Below are 16,770 nucleotides of genomic sequence, written 5' to 3' on the forward strand. Positions count from 1 at the left end.
TAACCTTAAACAAGGGAAGCTCTAGAAACCACATGACTAGGGCACCACTGCCACCTTTTGGTGACATTACTTAATTGCAGGTTCTGGAGGGATAATAAACCTATATTAAACAGAGATTATAGTATTAAAATTACAAAATGATAGAAAATATACATTGCTTGATATGCTGGGATAGAGAGAGAGCATGTGCTGTCAGAGCTTGCTTTGCTTCTGTACTTTGCATCTCACGTGGCTGTACTGGCTCTGATTTCTTGTATTTTCTGTACCTGTTGGCAGGATTGGAGGAGCCATTCCCACTGTGTTCTCCTACTTTGCTGAAGTGCTGGCCCGAGAGAAGCGGGGTGAGCATCTGAGCTGGCTCTGCATGTTCTGGATGATTGGTGGGATCTACGCCTCTGCCATGGCTTGGGCTATCATCCCGCATTACGGTAAGAGGCTGGCCTTACGTGGGCTGGGCAGGCACCTTATTTTGCTTCAGACTCCATTCCATCCCTTCCCTCTCTTGTAGATGGTGGTTTGAGGACAACACTGTCATAGTCAAGTCTTTCCCTTTTGTGATACCTAGGATTTTTTCCTCCCGTACAGAGTCCTGTATAAGGGAGGACTATGCATTTTGCTGTTTTTAAAGTAATCACTTTCATTTGCTTTCTATGTGCTATCAACTCTGGAGTCCCCACCCCAATGGACATGTAAGGAGACACAGATCTCAATCAGCATATAAGGCAACATGACTTCAATTGTTTTGGGGACTGTCATATACATCAGGCACATACAACTACCTTTATTCGTCCCTCTGGGTCCAGTCCAAAGCTTAGCCCCATGTTATCCCTGCCTCTTCTGGCAGCTCATAACTCAGATGAGAACAGGAAGAATCCTGTCTTCTCATGGACCCTCTGAGAATTTAAGATGTGATTCTCCTGTCCTTGCTGCCAGGATCCCCTCCACAGTTTTTCCCTAAGCACTTCTTCCTACCACCTCTGAATACCTGAAGGCCTCATGTTTCTGAGCAGTGTTGTCCTGCTTGAAAGCCAGAAACTTCCAGTTTCTTCATCTACAAACAGTGAAATGCAGGGAGAGGTTCACAGAATCCAGGAATCAAATTCCATATATAAGCAAAAGAGGAAGGGAGGTGTTCTGGTTATGTGTGTGTGTGTGTGTGTGTGTGTGTGTGTGTGTGTGTGCATGTGTGTGTAAGAGAGCAAACAGGTTGAAGTTTGCAAAATATGAATACTGTATAAAATAAATGACATGTGACTTCAAAAACTCACTCTTTTGTTCAACCTAAAATTGAATCGATCATCAGTTAAAAATTAGATTTCAAAAATTCACTTTTTGATCATTTTCTTGTTTTCTGCTTTTGTTTTAGAACAGAGCAATTTTTCATTATAAAGCATAGTTCTGTTAGGAAACAACCTTCTGTGAATTTGATTCATTGCTAAAATCAAAGACAAGATGTAGATTTTAGTATTAAAATACATTGTAATTTATTTTAATATACTGCATTACAAAATTCAGGTTTATCACACTCTTTATTTTAATAAACCTAAAAACTTACATGCAAATCAAAATTGTATATAACAATGACAGCAAAAACATAAAACCTTCCTACAAAAGCATGTCTGTAGTTCCCTGTCTTTGGACACGTAAGAACTGGAGGAAAAGAAATGTGGACTTGGAGAAGTCTGGGGCCAGCTTGCTCCCTGAAGGCTCAACATCAACCATCCAACAGAGAAGGAAAAAAAAAGGAGGAGGAGGAGGAGGAGGAGGAGGAGGAGGAGGAGGAAGAAGAAGAAGAAGAGGAAGAAGAAGAAGAAGAAGAAGAAGAAGAAGAAGAAGAAGAAGAAGAAGAAGATAGAAAGAGAAGAGGAAGAAGAAGAAGAAAATAGAAAGAGAAGAAGAAGATGAAGATGAAGAGGAAGAAGAAGAAGAAAACAGAAAAAGAAAAAAGAAAAAAAAGAAAAGAAAAAGAAAAAAGAAATCAAAGGAAAAAAAGATGTAAGGAATTGGTTACTTGGCCAAAGAGAACTTTTCTTTGCCGCACACTTAAGTTGAGTGTGGCCTGCCAAGCTCAAGTGATGAGTTTTCCTTTCTTACACTCTGGTTGCTTCTGGGCCAGAAATACCCTCATACAGGTAGTTACCCAGGTCCCCCCGAAGGCTCGTTTTCTGCCACCATCCAAGGAATTCTAGGTGATTCTCCTCCTTTGTCTGGGCCCTGAAGACCTCAGCCACCCCCAGAACTTGCCCCTGTAGGAAGACATCTAGCTCCCGCCCCACTCAGCTGGCTGTTTGGAAAGGAAAAGCCGCTTCACTGCCACATAAAGAATTGCTTCTTAGGAACTATGTGTAAGGAGATAAAAAGGAGATACAGAGCCTGTGCAGGGTCCAGCTTTACCCAGCCTTGCTCCTTCAGCCTCTCTATGCATATGCAACCTTTGTACCAATTTTTAAAAAGTGCCTCATTCAGGTGGACTTGGTTGCAACCCTACTGCTTGGCCTCTCCAGTTGCTCACGCAGAGAATTACTGCTGGTGATTTCACTCTGCAGCTGGATTCCTTCCAAGGCCAGCCTTGCATCTCAGCCTCTGATGGCAGCACAGCTCCTTGACTCCTAGGTTTTTGGTGTCTCCTTCCTGGTCCCCTTCCCCCTCGTATGGCAGAATTTCTCTTGCTGGCCTTTCTAAACTCGCAAGTCAGTAGGGCTTCTGTAGTTCCCATATTTCCACCAGACCTGGGCATGATTGCTTTTGTTTGTTTTTCCTCACTAGGTATTTAGTTCCTCAGACTCTTGCCTTTCACGGATCCCAACCCTTAAGCCATGGAGGGCTCCAGATTTTGCCTCCAGCCTTGCCAACCATCAGTTAGTGGCTACCCTACAGAAAATGGGTATAATCCCACCTTTATTTTTCTCAAGCACACATAAGATATTCTTTTTTATAGCAAAAAAGGCTACCTAGTCCATACATAACTGGAAAGAGCTGAAGTGGTGAATCATAAACAATTGATTAAAAAATTACCAAAAAAACCAATCACAATACAACAAAATCAAATGTATCTGAGGCTGAAATTAATTTATATGTTAAAGGAACCTTGAGAAATAATGACCTGGTTAAGAAATCAGAAACAGAATATTAAAACCTTATGCCCATGCTTTATTGAAGGCTTTCCATGGCCAGAAATGTGGCAAAAACAATTATTGCAATCAAGCTGTCTGTATATTAGAATCAACAGGGGAGATTTTTAAATATGCATGCTGAGTTCATTGTTGTATGCCTGCAATTTGAAGAGTTTTCATTATTTCAAAATAAAAGAACTTAGTTTTAAAAATTCTGTGCTCCTAGGGGATGATGATGTTTTGTATCTTGATGTGGGGGATGGTGTTTCAGGGGTATTCATTTATAAAAATGCATTAGGCTGGGTACTTAAGATTTGTGTACATCACTATATGGATGTTACAGGTGGTTTTTTTTTTTTATAAAAATGCTTAACTAAAAGTTTACCTCTTCCCTAACCCCCTGAAAATACCCATGCTTGGGTCCTACACCAGATCATTTGAATTCAGTTGTCTGGGCTGGGGACTCAGCGTGGGTGGTTTTCAAAGCCCCCAGGTGGTTCTCTGCAGTCACGTTTGAGATTCTGCAGCTCCCTGCCTCTCCCTGTGGATGATCTCAGAAGCCCCTGGGACTTCATCATGTATGTATAGGGAGGGCTGCACATGGGAGGAAAAAGAAGAGTGAGCCTGACCGGCATGGTTGACTTATTCAGTGGGTGTTTAGGTTTCCGTGTTGTTGGTTTCATCCAAGCTGAAGGCCTTTCCTATCCATGAGGCTTAGAATCACTTAAAAAGCAACTTTGACATCTTGGTTTGTCTTCTTCTCAATGCCACATCTGTTTATTTTACTTCAAATAGACAAGGGGTGTTAAGTCATCTATTTCCCTTGAAGATTCTGAAAAAATAAAAAGGTTTCTCTTTTCCCTGTGAAATTCTGCATTGCATAAAATGATGTCGCAGCCCATAGGGAAATGAGAGCATGTGGGTCCTGCCCCTCCATCATCCTTCATTTAGGAGACCTCTGAGCACCACCACCTGTGTGCTGTAAGGAGTTTTCACCCAGCAGGGGAGGAATTTGGGAGCAAAATAACATGACTCAGAGCCAGATTCTGGCCCTTCTCACACCAGTAATAGGATTTGCGCTAGAGGGAAGGAATCAAAACCTGGCGTCCACACTGCAAGTAATTCAAATAATAAATGATGGAGATAAGAAGGTGTCTGTGGTGTTGCCTTTCTGCTTTTTTTTTGGCAGAGGGGTCGCTGCACAAAGCCCTGCACCTGATGCCAGGAGACTTGAACTCTGACTCCAGACAAGCTTCTTATGCAAAGCAGGACTTGACTGGATGGGAAAGGAAATCTGGAAAGATTCTTATGAAGTTAAACAACACCAGGAAGGGGGGTTGGACTGCTGCTAGGGCTGATGATTACCATGTGGGCTGTGGCCAGGGTTTGGTGATGGACAGAGGAATCCACCTAGTTTCTGTACTGGCATCGGATAATGATGGTGCTTGAACTTCACGTCACTGCTGGCAGGTTGAAGATTTCCCTGCAGACAGTCACCACCATCTGAAGTTTCCCAACATAAAATTACCTTGCCCACTCTGACAAGGCCCTGAGAAGGCAGAGTGCTTGGATGTCATCACCTTTCCTGCCGGCCACCTCCCCTGTGACCAGCTCCTTCCACTCAGTAGCTTCGGGGCTCTCCATGAGAGAAAAAATAGCACAAGTATGAGATTTTTCCTTCAGCCTCCCGCCTCTCAGTAATCAGGACACCTAAGCATTTAATGGAAGCCTCAAGTGCCTTTGGGGAAAATCGGGCAGGTTGCTGAATCACAGCACTTTCCCTCTCAGGCTGAGAGCTCGCATTGAGGCCCGGGCTTTGGAGTTGCTGTGGGATTGCAGCGCTGTCTGCTCCATTAAACCCTCTGTCATCTTTTTCTCTTTTAAATTTGCGTGCACATCAGATGAGGTTTGTCCCCTGCTGAGCCGCCTGACAGTGTGCAGCAAGGACATTCAATTAGCTAAGTGGGAAGGCTCTCTGTTCAGCACAAAATGCCTCAGCTCTTAAAGCCTGGGGCACGTGGGCTGCACTCAGCACTGGAACAGCCCCATAGCCTCCGTCTCACCACCTTCCCTGCACACCCCCCAGAGCCAAGCTGGGGGCTCCGTAATGCCCAGGCCCACTCCTTCTCCCCACCCCCACCCCCAGCCACAGTGAGATGTCTGGGCTTAAAAACACATATTCCTGATGTTCTGACTACTGAGGTGTCCCTACTTCCTTTAGTTAAGAGATGTGTGAAGCGAATCCATTTCTTCTCCTTAACAATGAAACTGGGTGAAGGGGGCACAGTATAGTTGAATGGCTGTCTGCCTGAAGAAGGAAACAGGCAAGGGTATGTATGTTTTGTTCACAAGCGGAAAGGCACTGTGGCCAAGGGAAAGGTGGAGAGTGAGTGCTGATCTGGAGCCTCTCAGCTGTACTGCTTCTGGGTGTGAGCTTTGTCAAGCTGTTGAGTCTCTTCCCGCCCCATTTTCTGGTCGGCATCATGGTAGGGGTCAAGGTTGATGATCATGTTAGAACCCCATGTTAGAGCATGATTAGTGCTCAAAAAGTGGTAGCTCTGGGGCACCTGGGTGGCTCAGTCGGTTAAAAGTCTGACTCTTGGTTTTGGCTCAAGTCATGATCTCACGGTTCATGAGTTCGAGACCCACATTGGGCTCTGTGCTGACAGTGTGGAGTTTGCTTGGGATTCTCTCTCTCTCTCTCTCTCTCTCCCCCCCTCCCTCTGCTCCTCCCCCACCTTGCTCTCTCTCTCTCTCTCTCTCAAAATAAATAAATAAACATTGAAAAAAAGGTAGCTCTTATTGCTGTCAGGTTCATCTACATTGGATACCCAGACTCTGTCAACACATCCTGGCAAGAACTCAGAGCTACAAGAAAAGAGGGAGAGTAGGTAGTAAAGTATGTGAAACAAATAAACCTCACCTGGAGGGTGAGGAGATCAGAGGAGTCAGAGGAAAGAAAAAATAGGAAAAAAATTAAGATAGAATCAAGGAAAAAATAATACTGGAAAACCTACATTACCTGGAATCCAATGAATCCAAATCTTCCATTCATTCACTTGTTGGATGATTTAATATTTGAAGAACATATACTATACAAAGATCCACCTTAAAGCCTTGGGGCCACTCTCACCAGGTAGGAAGAACAAGAGCCTGACTGTCCTAATTTTCTGGCATAAATGCCAGCCAGCCCTGTGGGGTACAGGGACTGCAGCGGACCCCAGCTCCACCTCGGTGCCAAGGTGTCCTACACTCTGCTCACCGGCAGTCAGCAGAGTGGTTACCGCCATGGGGTTAGATATAAGACATGCCCTGGTCCCAAGCAGGCTGTGCCATTCTCTAGTTTTGTCACATTTAGGACAGTTAGTTGGGCTGTCTCTCCTCAGTTTCTTTATCTCTAAAGCAGGCCTAATACCCCATAGTGTTGCTCTATTCAAGGACTATGTACAAAAAGTGATTACCACACAGTGCCTGATACACATGTTCATTAAATGGAAATGGGGCTTTTTTTTCTTCTTTTCCACAGGTGGGGCTAACGTTGAGGGAAGGGTATGAAGAAGGAACTAGAATAGTAAAAGGAGCTTGCTCCCCTTTCCTAACCATAGTTTCTCACTCTGTGCTTATGATTTGAAGGCTGTAGAGGTGGATAAGAAGGGGAAGTGTACAGGAACAGAGCTTGAGAGGCATGCCAAGTATTCTGCACCCACTCCAGGGTGGCAGGGGAGGGCTACAGTGACAGCCGGGTCCCACTTTCCAGCCCAGCCAGAACAGGTAGGTGCCGAGTGGCCCCAAGCCCTGCTGCCTACCTTTGCCAAACTTCATTGAATGTCACAGGGCTAAAGATGTTATGCTCAAATGTGTGAGTAGGACATGTAGGAGGAATCAACTTGGTACATCAATGGATACCAGTAGCATTTCTTAATTTGTCCAATTTAGAATCCATGTGATCTTTGATTTCAACAAGATGACCTTTGAGTTTGGATTTCCTTCACTCTGTGGCTCAGTTTTCCCTATGCATTACAGGCATACATCAACCCCCATAATAATAAAGTCTTTATTTAAGAGTTTAAGAAATGGACATGAGGCAGTCTCATAGTTTAAACATATGACTATGTTCTTAGTGAGTATGTTTCATTGCTTATGGGTTTCAGAAGCCTTCTTAGACATAGCCACAGGCTCTCCCATCCTCAGCCCTCCTGTCTGTCTCCTCATGCTCAGTGCATCACCTGGGAAACATGTTTGTCAGGTAGGGCCAGCTCCCCCACCTGCCACCCACCCCAGCCCCTGCTGCAGATCCAAAAGATATGTCTCCATCCTTGAGTAATGGAGAATTCTGCACAGTCTCACTCTGCCCTTTGAGGTATGTGTGGTGAACTCACAGGAGCCACCTCTTCTGTTGTGCATTAAGCCAGTTACCATGGTGCTCAGGTCTTCATGCTTCCATTCAAGCTCCTTAGAAAGGGAAGGGACAGCAGTCACTTGTTGAGAGCCTTCTATGTACCAGACATTATGCCAGGCACATTGATCTTACACACAGAGAAATGGGCTTTAAACCTATGACGGTTTTCCTGCTCATGTGTTGGCGTGAAGAACCGTGGGGGTGCATCCTGCTGAGGCTGCTGGGTGAAGACTCAGGCAGTCAGGTGAAGCCTGAAGAATGTTCCTCTCAGAGTGATGCTTTTAAACGCAGAAAATGAAGTAAGTAGGATTGTAAATGAAACCAATTGTTATCAAAATGTATTAGCATATTAAGTAACAACACCTGGTATCAGGTCTAATAGCTACCATAATTTTTAAGTAGATATGCACATAGAAGCTGGAAGTCAACTCATTCTTTCTCTTGAATCCTAGGAAACCATTGGACTATGGGTTCTTCCAGAATCCCACATTCCATTCTTTACCGCCTATGTTAGTTAAGACTAGGATTGACTGGAGGGGGAAGAAAGATGAGGATTGACTGGATATAAAAGAAAAAAAAAAAAACAGAGGTACCTGGGTGGCTCAGTCAGTTAAGTGTCCAACTTCGGCTCAGGTCATGATCTCGCAGTTGGTGAGTTCGAGCCCCGCATTGGGCTCTGTGCTGACAGCTTGGAGCCTGGAGCCTGCTTGGGATTCTGTGTCTCCCTCTCTCTCTACCCCTCCCGCGCTTGCGCTGTCTCTCTCTCTCAAAAATAAATAAACATTAAAAAAAATTTTTTTAAGAAAAAACAAATTAACACAGGCATGAACAAGATGTAAGCTTGTTTTATATTAAAAGAAGACCAGATTGGAGCTGTCCAGTGCTGGGATGGTAGTTGCATCCATCAAAGGCCCAATTCCTCTTATCTCAAAATTCCCTTTATCTGCCATTCTTAGCACATTCCGACTAGTAGGTCCACATTCTAGGCAGCACAAATCAGGAAGGATCTATAGGCTATACCTGTGCTACCATTAAAAATCTCCCTGGGTCAGGGGCACCTGTGTGGCTTAGTTGGTTAAGTGTCCAACTCTTGATCTCAGCCCAGGTCTTGATCTCAGAGTCATGAGTTCACACCCCTCATTGTGTTCTGCACTGGTTGTGAAGCCTACTTTACAAAACAATTCTCCCTGGAAGTCCCACACAAATCCACTTAAATCTCATTAGCCAGAACTTCAGCACGTAACCATTCCTAGCTGCAAGGGAGTCTTGGAAATGTATAGTAGTCTTCTGTACCAAGCAGCAGAGAGAACACAGATCAGATAGAGTGGATTTGGGGAGACAACTAGCCATCTCTGCTGTACCATTTCATTCTTTCTCTGGAAAATCCTTTAGAAATATCCATGTGGTTCATAATCTAAAATATTTGTATGGCCCTTCTGTATTGGTTTTTAGATGCAAATAATGGAAAGCAACTCTGGCTAACTTAACCAGAACAGGAATTTATCAGAAGGCTATTGAGTAGCTCACAGAATGGTCAGGAAGGCTAGAGCACCAGGCTCAGGAAATGGCAGGAGCCAAGAGTATTGTTCCTTAGGTGGCTGACATGGTCAGTCAACAAACTCAAAATTTTAGCACCCAGACCCAAAAACCCCTGCTAATTTCTAAGAGAAATTAGCTCAAAGTACACAGCTTCAGTTTCCACTGCACCAAGGAGCTTTGATAGCGGTTTAATTGTTTTTCAAAGATCATGGAGATTTCCATGCAAGATAGAATCCTCAGGGGCACCACCTGCTGTTAGAAAGTCATGACTATCAAAAAGTGACATTATAGACAAGGTATCTTAAGGCCCTAATTCAGTTAAGGCACTTAGCATACAATCATGTGTGCCAGAGAGGAGAATCTGCGTCCATATGAGGGTGGGTACAGTTTGGGCTAGTGTGGCCTTTACATGTTGGTTACAAGAAAATTAGGTACAAAACTAGAGAGAGCCCTACCCAATGTGAATCCTCTGAGGTATTTTAGTAGACCAGACATCTTCATCCTCAGATTACAGTTGACTAAACCTCTGGGTCCTTCCCAAAGCAAATGTGAATCCCAGCCTAATCACTGGACTAGATCCTCCATGAATCCTGGAGTACTTGATCTCCAGTAGAGATAAAAGCACCTATATCTATAATAAATAAAACCAGAAAAGTTGGTTTCACTTACTATAGGTATGGATAACCTACTCCAAGAGCTGTTGACTTTAAGGTGTGCCTTGAGAACAAACAGTGGAAACATTTGCTAGTATAAAAAATGTATGTCACAAATGAATGGAAATACCAGATTCTGGTGAGCATGTAGAGATACTACATGTTTCATGCATTGCTGGTGGGAACGCAAAATAGTGCAGCCTCTCTGGAATATAGTTGGGCAGTTTCTTAACAATAACAACAACAACACTTAAACACACCTAACATATGACCCACAATTGCACTCCTAGGCATTTACCCCAGAGAAATGAACATTTATATCCACACAAAAACTTATATATAATTGCTCATAACACGTTTTTTTTGGCAATAGCTCCAAACCAGAACAACCAAAATGTCCTAGATTACCACAGAATGCTACTATTCAGCAACAAAAGGAACTTGATACGAGAGCTTGAATAGGACTCAGGGGCATTTTGCTGAGTTAAAAATTAGCTAACCTCAAAAGGTATACATACATAATGTTCTGGAAATGACAAATATCAAACTGGAGAAAAAGTTAATGGTTAGAAGGGGTGAGGAGAAGGGGAGCAGGGGTGATTACATACGGTAGCCCCTGCGGGATCTTTGAGTTGATGGAATAGTGTTTGTCTTGATTGTGGAGGTGGTTATATAAATCCACACGTATGACAAAATGACATAGAACTACACACACACACATGATCCCGCTGTCAGTTTCCTGCTTTTGATATTATCCTATAGTTATGTGAGTTCTAAGCATTTCTAACCATTGAGGGAAATTGGGTGAAGAGTACACGGGATCTCTCTGTATTATCTTGCAAGTTTCTGTAACCACAGTTACTTCAAAAGAAAAAAGTAAAACAAAATTAGTAATGCTTTTTTTTTGAAAGGTGTTTATATATATCATCTTATTTATTACAATAATTTTAGGAACAAAAGCAACAGTGTTATTCCCATTTGTTGAATGGTGAACCTGCTGCATAGAAAGTTTCTCATCTCCCAAAGTGACAAAGAAAATGGAATATTAGAAATTAGAACCAGTCTTCTGATTCTCTCTTCTTCAAAATGTCCTCCAGACACAACAAAGCTAAGAAATGTACTCAAAGAGCAGAGGGTTGTTTGGAAGTCTTCTGATGGTCTCTACAGTGTGCATATGCAGTCCACCCTTCACCTATCTGGATAATGCTGTCATAACCCCTTGGCAAGCATTGAAAGACCTATGCCTCCAGCCTTTGCCATAAGAAAAACCATTTGCACTCAGAATGCAGTCATCTAAAAACTACCTTACTGAAAATGTCATAAAAGACAGAAGAGGTTGTGCATCATGTGTCTCATAACCCACAACTTCATCAGTCTTTATCTGATATTTGTGTTTCTTTCAAAGACTGCATTAAGTCTTCTCTCTCCCCCTCCTCCACAGCATGCTACTTCAATGGCTTGTCTCCTTCCTCCAGGAATCCAACTGCCGTGCCCACCCCATTTTCCTTGCCAAAATTTATATTCTCACAGTTCTCAAGGTTGGGAAGTCCGAGATCAAGGTGGCAGCTGGTTTGGTTTCTGGTTGAGGGCTCTCTTCCTGGCCATCTTCTTGTTGTGTCATCAATGTGGCAGAGAGACAGAGATTTCTTTTTTCTTGTGTTCGATTGGAGATGAACCGTTATTACCTCAGTTACTTCCTAGAAACCTTTTCTCCAGATATGGTCACATTGGGCATTAGGGCTTTAATATATGAATTTGGGGACACAGTTCATTTCATAGCACCATCCACTGTGGTTTTAGCAAACAGAGGACCTTCCAATCATCAGAAACATATCCTTACCCACTTACCCTTTGAAGGCATTGAAAGTTATGAATTTCCTCTAGAGTTTTTCTTGTTAGATACCTATTAGAAATTTAACTCTGCAACACTGATCTCTTTTCTCTCTTAAATAAGATCTTATAATATCCTTATGGTTTCATAAGAACTGCCCATCTCATTTCCCTAAACATTTGAATGTTCTGAACTAGAGCAAATGCATGTGCATGTGTATTTCCTTTTAAAGAACCGTCCCAAAAATACCCTTGCTGGGCTGAATTCATCATTAACCTAATTAGATCCTTTATCCAAGACTCACAATTAACACCATTACCAAGTCTTAATAACTAATTGCAGTGCTTCTAAATTAACTTTCACCTGGAAGGACATAAAATGTTCCTTGTTTGAGCATGTGACCATTTCCTGGATTTCCATCAATAATATTGAACTGGCATAGAGGGCAAGAGATATTTACAGTGTTGTGGAGAGAAGGAGTAGGCTTCCCTGATATCTTAGGGTACAAGCTACAGAACCTGGACATAATTTATCTTCGTATGCATAGCGAGGTCCCCAAAAGGTATGTTCCCTCCCCTTGCCCAGATGGTTAAGATGAAAGGGTGTAGAGCTGCCCATCTGTTTTTTATAGGTGCAATATTCTTTCATTTGTAAGAAGTAAACCAAACTTTAATCTTCACATCAGAGGCATTCGTGCTGAATGACCTGGAAGTTCCTATTCTCTTATGGGCTGACTTAGTATCTACATTTTATATAGCTGTCTCTGTCAAAATTGAGCTTACATACGGTCTGAGTTGCTTTTAGAGGGTCCCAAGACAATCCCTGTTAAAGACCCATAGTGTGGCATCTGTGGTCATTCAGCGCAACTGGACCACACTTAGGATACCTATATAATTCCATTAGATGCACAATTAATGCCTAGAATGGAGACTCAGAAGCATAGATGGTTAAATAAGACAGAGTTTGAGGTTGAAAGCATAATGGGGGGAATCTAATTATGCAACTGAGTGATTCTTAAAGGGTTCCTTCTCAGGTTTGGAAGGTGCTGCTTCTTTAGGAAGTGTCTGGTCTTTTATGTAACATTGGAACATATCTGCACCTGAGGACCAATTGAATTATATTGCCCACTATTCTTCCTTCTCGTGCTCACTCTTCAGTGAGCTCTTTGGCTGTGCTGCCCATCACAGTGTGTAATGTCCAAGACAAACAGCGGTCATGAGGCTGGGGCAGGACACCCACAAAGAGGTTGGAAAACAGCCTGAGAACTGTGTGCCAGGAGATGGCAGTGGCCAAGCTCTAAGTTTGGCAGAATTAAAGGAGGCAAAGTATGGCAACAGAAAACACCATGGACCAGAGCAGAGTGAGCTGGTTACCATAGATCTGCATCAAATGAACTGTCCTGCTGACAAGAAGATGCTCTAGCGTCATAGTGAAGAGATGAGCTGTCTCAGCCATTTGCACATTCCCTCACCCAGTCTTCTAAATGACTGGAAGCATATCTTCATGAGGTGACTGGCTGGCAAGGGTTGGGAAATTGGTTGAAGGTCATGGAACCAATATATTTTTTCCTGTCTAAGTCTAAATTATCCCACAACGAAGTGGATCCTAGGATGTTGCCCTCATTACTGTTAAACTAATAGATATTGGACATTCATTTAAATTATTTGATGAGGTGTAGCACTATACTTTGGATGTAGCAACATTTTTGCGGGGCATCTACTCTGTGACTGGCCTTTAGCTTCTAGGCTAAGGTGGGAATATAAAGAAACATCTGGTTTGGGGTAAAAATGAAGACCCCCCAAATCAAGTGTGGCTTCTCATCGTTCTTGTTTTAGCCTACAGGTTCAAAGTGCCCCTTTCTGAAATACTGTGGCAGATTTGGCAGTTCAGCCTTGCTAGGGCCACTTTGAATTCCAACTGTTCTTTAACATACAAATGTTACAAGTTAGTTGGAGGGAACACACCAGCCCCATGGGTTAGGCAGAGGGTTGGGGAAAACTCAGGCAAGAAGGGAGGCTGAGTCATGAAAAGTCAGAGTCCTGGTTTCATTTGACTTAACAGTTCAAGACTGAGGTGGCCAATAGTGACCAGGCAGGTAATGTGAATGGATGAAACAGACAACAGAGGGAACTGAGGCAAATGAGAGCGTCCATGCTGTCTGTAAAGGCTGGCAGCCATTCAGCTGCAACAGATGTAGCCATGTAACTACTGAGGCCAGATCTGACCAGGAGAAAGCGGAATTCTGGAGAGTGATATGAAGTATCTCCAATTTTTAATTACCAATTTTTAAATTTATTTTTATAGAGGTATAATTTTCATGTGTGGTACACCAAATAGTGGCCTCCAAAGATGTCCACACCCTAACCCTCGGAACCTGGGAATATAAGAGTTTACGTGGTAAAGGTGAATCAAGGTTGCAGATGGAATTAAGGTTGCTAATCAGCTGTCCTTCAAATAGGATGATTACCCTGCATTTTCTGGCAGGCCCTACCTAATCACAAGGACCTTTGAAAGCAGAAGCTGGATTGGGGAAGAGAGCATCAGAGAAGTGGCAGCATGGGCAGTACTCGGTTTGATGTTATTTGCTTTAAAGATAGAGGAAGGGGGCCGTGAGCTAAGGAATGTGGGAGGCCTCAGGAAACTGGAAAAGGTAAGGAAACATATTCTCATCCAGAGTCTCTGTAGGAAAGGCAGGCCTGCGGACACTGCCTTGAGGGAAGATGAGATCCATTTTGGACTTCTGACCTGCAGGACTGTAAGATAATACATTTGTGTGGCTTTTAAGCTGGTGAGTGTGTGGTAACTTTTTCCAGAACAGTAGCAAATGAATATAACATACAATGAAATAAGTCAATTTTAAGTGATGAGATTTGACAAAGGTACACAGTTAGGTAACAACCACCTTAATCAAGATACAAAAAACTTCCATCACCAAAAAGATCCCTTGTATTTTGCAGTGAATTTCCTCACACCATCCCTGGTCTCTGGTAAGCAATGATATGCTCTCTGTCTTTTGTAAAATTTCTTATAAGTGGAATTCATAGGTTCATAATTTTTGTGTCTGAATTCGGTGGACTTACTGCCTTTGAGAGTCTTCCTTGTAGTTGGGTGTTTTGGGGGTTCATTCCTTATTGTTACTGAGTAGTATCCCATGGTATGGATGGGTCACAGCTTGTTGATCTACTCACCAGGTGATGGACGTTTTGGTTGTTTACAGTTTGACTATTATGATTAATTACGAACATTTGGGTACAAGTCATTGTGTGGTTGAAGTTTTCATTTCTCTTGGGTAAATATCCAAAGGGGAATTGCTGGGGCCTTTTGGTCAGTGTATGTTTAACTTGATGAGAAATTGCCAAGTTGTTTTCCTAACTGGCTTTATCATAATCATGTAATCTTTTCAAAAAATTTTCATAACACTGGATGGACCGAATAGAACATACTTGTAGCCCAGGTGCTAAATTTGGCACAGGACGTTCCAGGTTTAAGATAAAAGTAGCTAAACTGGCCCGGAGGAGAGAAGACCAGTAATCAGCTTTTGCTGCTGGAGAGATGGTCCTTTGCTGGGAGCCTGAGTGAGGGAAGGAGCTCATATTTAGGAGAAAGGCAGGTGGGGTTCCTGGTCATCAAGTACGTATGGGGCACCTGTGCCCTTAAACCAAAGGGAATGGAGCTGTGCCTGGGAGGAAGAGTCCCAGTGACCAGGGAGAGCAAGAGCTTAGGTTGGACATGAACCAGTGGCCCCAGAAGGGCAGGGTCTGAGCACTGGCCTGCTGAAGGCAAAGCATCTCAAGGACCTTCTGAGAAGTAGTGGGAGGCAACGTGACAAGTGTCCTCATCCTATGTGAGAATTCCCATTGGTGGTTTATGAAGATTTTCAAAACATCATCTCATAACCTAGATGAAAGCCAAACTACATGACAACCTGTTCTGCACAGGAGCTGGCCAGGTAGAAGACACCAGATAAGCAAGCAGTGGGGGCAGCTCCTCCTGTGACCTTCTTCTGTCTGCCATGGGTGGTTTGTGCCCGAGGATGCCCCAGGCCAGAGGTAAAGTCTCTTTCTTGCAGTGGACAGAGGGCAGAGGACCACTAGAGAAGAGAAAGGAAAGAAAGATTGTGGACAAGGGCATTTCCCCCCCTTCTGACCCAGAGCTGGTACCAGTAGAGCCAAGTAGGAGGAACCATGAACCTGGGACCTCACTGCGGCCTCACAGTCTCTTTGTGCCCCAGGCACAGCTCTGCCTTATTTTATGGCCATAATTTGCAGTATTTTCTTCACAGGTTCAGTAAAAAATGTTTGTTAAGTATTCTATGAAACTTCTGGACTCTGAAGCCAGAGATCAAATCATCATCTTTATAATTTCCATGGCACTAAAACACAGTGCCTGATCCAGACCGGCTCACAATGAGTGCTTTGTTAAACTGAGTCACCAAATGACCTGGACACAGATGTTAGACCCCTCCACACATCTGATCCAACATAATAGCTCCCAGTTCTGATTAGTTTTATTAAATGAGCTGGTGCTCTGAAGTTATTTTTTCCTTCATGAATGAACATTTTCAAGAGAGAGTTTCCAGCCTGGTGATAGTTGGGGCTGATGGGGCTTAAAGGGAAGGATCTGGTTGATTTCATCACGGTCCACTTAGCTCAAGTCTCTGCCTGAACAGTGACTTAGAACAGCAGAATTGGAAGTAGCTCTCCATTGCCCGAGGTTTTGTCATTGCCGAGCGGCTGCTACATTACTGTAATTTAAAGTAGTTTTCAAGCTTCCGGGTTGTTTCTGTCCTCCCCAGTCTCTTCTTTTATCTTCTGGCCTGTGACTCACATTTGGATTCTAAAGCATTGTATCAGTGGCCTTTGCAGGCTGCTCAGGGGATCCAGACCATTGCATTTATTTACAGTGTCAGGCATTCATTAGGCACTGCGCCAGCAAGGAGATGTTCCCTGCTATTAACAATCCACTCCGGTCAAATCAGGTCCACTTGGGCATTTCTCAAAGAAAGGCCTGTCCACGTGGTCATGGTTTGAAGAGCAGGGAGAGCCTGAGTGAAGAGAGGGCGAAGATGGGCTATGCTGACCTGGGAGTTTGTGGCTTTCAGCAGAGGAAACTCACAGTGGAGAGGCTTTGGAAAATGAGAAATTTGATTGTCACACTGAGGAAAGCTGTCTGGTTCTATGCTCCAGGAAGACTTGGCAGGAGAGTGGGAAGGATGGAAAAATCCAGAACGGAGCA

The 16,770-nt window shown here is 43.4% G+C and overlaps 1 non-coding gene across 1 annotated transcript; it reads left to right on the plus strand.

Moving 5' to 3' along the window:
• The first annotated feature begins 1,600 nt into the window (after positions 1–1,600).
• Positions 1,601–1,731, plus strand: LOC125935900 (small nucleolar RNA SNORA38). Its single transcript, XR_007461878.1, has one exon. It is a non-coding gene; the product is annotated as a small nucleolar RNA SNORA38 (small nucleolar RNA).
• Positions 1,732–16,770: the final 15,039 nt, after the last annotated feature.

Source organism: Panthera uncia (assembly GCF_023721935.1).
Source record: "Panthera uncia isolate 11264 chromosome A1 unlocalized genomic scaffold, Puncia_PCG_1.0 HiC_scaffold_17, whole genome shotgun sequence".
In the NCBI taxonomy this organism is placed as follows: domain Eukaryota; kingdom Metazoa; phylum Chordata; class Mammalia; order Carnivora; family Felidae; genus Panthera; species Panthera uncia.